Source organism: Nicotiana sylvestris, chromosome 9, assembly GCF_000393655.2.
Source record: "Nicotiana sylvestris chromosome 9, ASM39365v2, whole genome shotgun sequence".
Classification (NCBI taxonomy): domain Eukaryota; kingdom Viridiplantae; phylum Streptophyta; class Magnoliopsida; order Solanales; family Solanaceae; genus Nicotiana; species Nicotiana sylvestris.
Genome location: NC_091065.1, coordinates 127211396 through 127215390, shown reverse-complemented (window position 1 = coordinate 127215390; position 3995 = coordinate 127211396).

Below are 3995 nucleotides of genomic sequence, written 5' to 3'. Positions count from 1 at the left end.
GCAAAAGGAAAGTTTGCCCCAAATTGGAAAGGCCCATACATCGTAAGGAAAATATTGCCAAGAGGAGCATTGTATTTAGGTGATATCGAAGGAAATGACCCTGACACAGCGGTGAATGCAGATGCAGTCAAGAGGTACTACGTCTAGATCATACTCCAAGTGGTCCTGACACGTTGAAAAGGGCGAAGGTGTTTATTCCCCACTACTCCCCAAACACTACCCAATTCTCTCTAACAACTTTCGAGCTCTCTTGACTGCATAAAAAAAAAAAAAACAAAAAAAAGAAAACAAAACAAAACAAAACGTTGATTGAGGCCTGAACTACGTTTGACTTGATTCCGAAAGGATACGTAGGCAGCCTCTCCCTGAGGTTCAGTCACACCAACAACAAAATCCCATCCACCCTGAAATTGAAAACCGGGGCATGTCGGACACTTGAGAAGTTTAGTATCAGCTACCTCTCTTTACCAAGTACAAGCCTTCAAATCAATTACCAAAGATAGTGGGAAACCAATAAGCATCACAAATGGAAACCGGCACACCCTGAGTTGAGAGAAATAAAATGAGAGAGTCTCGGCGGTGAAAACCTTCGGGCACCACGAGGCGACGGGAGTAGAGAAACCAAAATGAGAGAGCTTGTTTAGTAAAAACTCGCAAAGAGTGCTATCAAGCGATGACAGGAAGAGAAATGAGAGAGGTCAGCCAGTGAAAACCCGCAAAGGGCGCTGTTGGCCGAAAAGGAATGACGCCACCCCAAGAAGGTCTCGGCAAAGTTCCACCGGTTTTGGAATCACAGATCTGTTCTGGTTCAGGAAAACGCAAGTTCATGGAAGGTCGGACGTCCAGTCCAAAGAGCATGTCATGTCATTTAAAGCCAGCGTTATCTTCCTCAGATAAGTCTTTCTCGTCCCGAAAAGGGTATTCCTTTTCTGATTTGTTTTCCCCTGCTTTGTTTCTTTTCGAATCCCTTTTGCATTTTAACCCCGAGTTCAGGACACACCGGAAAGAGTAGGTGGCATGGTTTGTTTGCACGGAATCCCGTCTCATGAAGGAAAGCACCTCATCTCGTTGATATGATTACCCAAGCATGATGAATCATGACGTTTGATGGCGTTCCGGAGTAAAGGAAAAGAGAGAAATCTTGAAATCTTCCCCAGCAAGTCCACCTTCGGACAAATCCCCACAGAGTCTCCCCCTGTACAAATCCCAACAGAGTCTTGTACAATCTCCCACAGAATCTCCCCAAATTAAAAAAAAAAAAAAAAAAAGAGAAAAAAATGGAATCTCCCCAGCACATCCCAGCGAGTCCTTTTGTAGACATCCCCAACAAGCTTGCCCCAACAAATCCTAGAAATCCCACTTTGAAATAAATCCCCAGCATGCCCATTGTACAAAAATCCACACAAAGAATCCACTTTGTAAATATTCCCCACAAAGCTTCCCCTTTGTACAAATCCCCACAAAATACCTCCAATAAAATCCCCGTTGAGAACCTCCAAGCAAAACGGGACACAAAAAAAAAAAAAAAAAAGAGAGCCTTACGAGGCAAATCATCACAGAATCTGGAAATACAAGCCTGAGCGGTCTAAAGGGTTTCGGCATATGAATCAAATCAATGGCGGGACTTCACAACAGGAATAAAGACGCAACAAAGCAACCGGGAACGATCAAGGTCACCAAACCGACCGTCATTTCCGAACTAACAATTGTCCTTTGTCTGAAAAGTTGAAACAGGTGTAATCCAAGACAACCGTGCAAGGAGCAGGTGTCGCCCAAAGAAGAAGGTACATGGGTACAAGAAATATTTTGGCAATAAGGAATTCACTCGAAAGGTAAGTTTCCACGAAACTCCCTTGTATCTTCTACTAAAACAAGAAAATTCAAAAAAAAAAAAAGAGGTCATTTAGTATTCTCGAACTTTGCCCCTAGCCAATCAGCATTAGGGTTTTAAACCCTAAACTGAATTTTCCTTTAGTCAGCATTAGGGTTTTAAACCCTAAACTGAACTTTTTCCTTTTAGCCAGCATTAGAGTTTTAAACTCTAAACTGAGCTTTTCCATGCAATCAGCATTAGGGTTTTAAACCCTAAACTGAATTTTCCTTTTAGTCAGCATTAGGGTTTTAAACCCTAAACTGAACTTTTTCCTTTCAGCCAGCATTAGAGTTTTAAACTCTAAACTGAGCTTTTTCATGCAATCAGCATTAGGGTTTTAAACCCTAAACTGAATTTTCCTTTTAGTCAGCATTAGGGTTTTAAACCCTAAACTGAACTTTTTCCTTTCAGCCAGCATTAGAGTTTTAAACTCTAAACTGAGCTTTTCCATGCAATCAGCATTAGGGTTTTAAACCCTAAACTGAATTTTCCTTTTAGTCAGCATTAGGGTTTCAAACCCTAAACTGAACTTTTTCCTTTCAGCCAGCATTAGAGTTTTAAACTCTAAACTGAGCTTTTCCATGCAATCAGCATTGGGGTTTTAAACCCTAAACTGAATTTTCCTTTTAGTCAGCATTAGGGTTTTAAACCCTAAACTGAACTTTTTCCTTTCAGCTAGCATTAGAGTTTTAAACTCTAAACTGAGCTTTTCCATGCAATCAGCATTAGGGTTTTAAACCCTAAACTGAATTTTCCATGCAATCAGCATTAGGGTTTTAAACCCTAAACTGAATTTTCCTTTCAGTCAGCATTAGGGTTTTAAACCCTAAACTGAACTTTTTCCTTTCAGCCAGCATTAGAGTTTTAAACTCTAAACTGAGCTTTTCCATGCAATCAGCATTGGGGTTTTAAACCCTAAACTGAATTTTCCTTTTAGTCAGCATTAGGGTTTTAAACCCTAAACTGAACTTTTTCCTTTTAATCAGCATTAGGGTTTTAAACCCTAAACTGAATTTTCCTTTAGTCAGCATTAGGGTTTTAAACCCTAAACTGAACTTTTCCCTTTCAGCCAGCATTAGAGTTTTAAACTCTAAACTGAGCTTTTCCAGCCAATCAGCATTAGGGTTTTAAATCCTAAACTGAACTTTTTTCCTTTTAGTCTGCATTAGGGTTTTAAACCCTAAACTGAATTCTTCCTTTGTTCGGCGTTAGGGTTTTAAACCCTACACTGAACCTTTCCCCAGCTAGTCGATATTAGGGCTCCAACCCTGAACTGAGCACGCATATCCTCTTTCATCAATTTTATGAACTTCCTGGTGAATAATTAACGAAATTTTCCTAGTGAAACTGGGGCAGAAAATTTCGTTCGTTTGTTTTCTCCCGCAGGTCTGACCTCGAGCCACATGGATCGAAATGACCTACGAGATGAATCCCAGTTCGGAATCAAAGAAGAAAAAGAAAAAAAGGAAGATGTCCCGAGATATCGGAGTAAATGCAAGGAGGATTGACTCCAACGTTTAATTAAGGGCTGAACCCTGCCAATCGCGTCTCACTCAGTATCCCAGAGGTTAAACAAGTCGCTGCAACTCGCAAGCATCAAGATTCAGATCGGAGTCTACAAGCAGAATCAGCTAAGACCCAAGATCAAGTCGTAAAAGAATCATAGATAGGAATCTTGTAACTAGCAGTTGACATGCATATAAGTAGTTAGCTCAGTTTCCAATTTCCATTTGGTTGTAATAAGGCGGTCAGTAACGTAGCAGTGGCAACAGCAGCAGCAGTAGCAGCAAGCATTGCAATCCCATGGTAGTCCCAGCTACCAAAACCTCCCGAACTACATTGACCTGATTCCTGTTTAGCCCAGGATATGTAGGAAATCTTTGAAGCAAGATTCGGTCAGATCTTTCAAAAAAAATGCTTCATACGGAGTGGTCTATAGGCAAAAATCGCTCATACACGCTCACTTGATCTTTGCACGAAAACCCTTCGTGTTTCCGAACAAAGAGGGGCAGCTGTGAGCACGTGATTTTTGCTTCACACGACAATCGCTCCAAAAGAAACAAAATAATAGCAATTGGTCTTGCTGTACATTTGCTGGATTTTTACGTGGCATTTTTTGCTG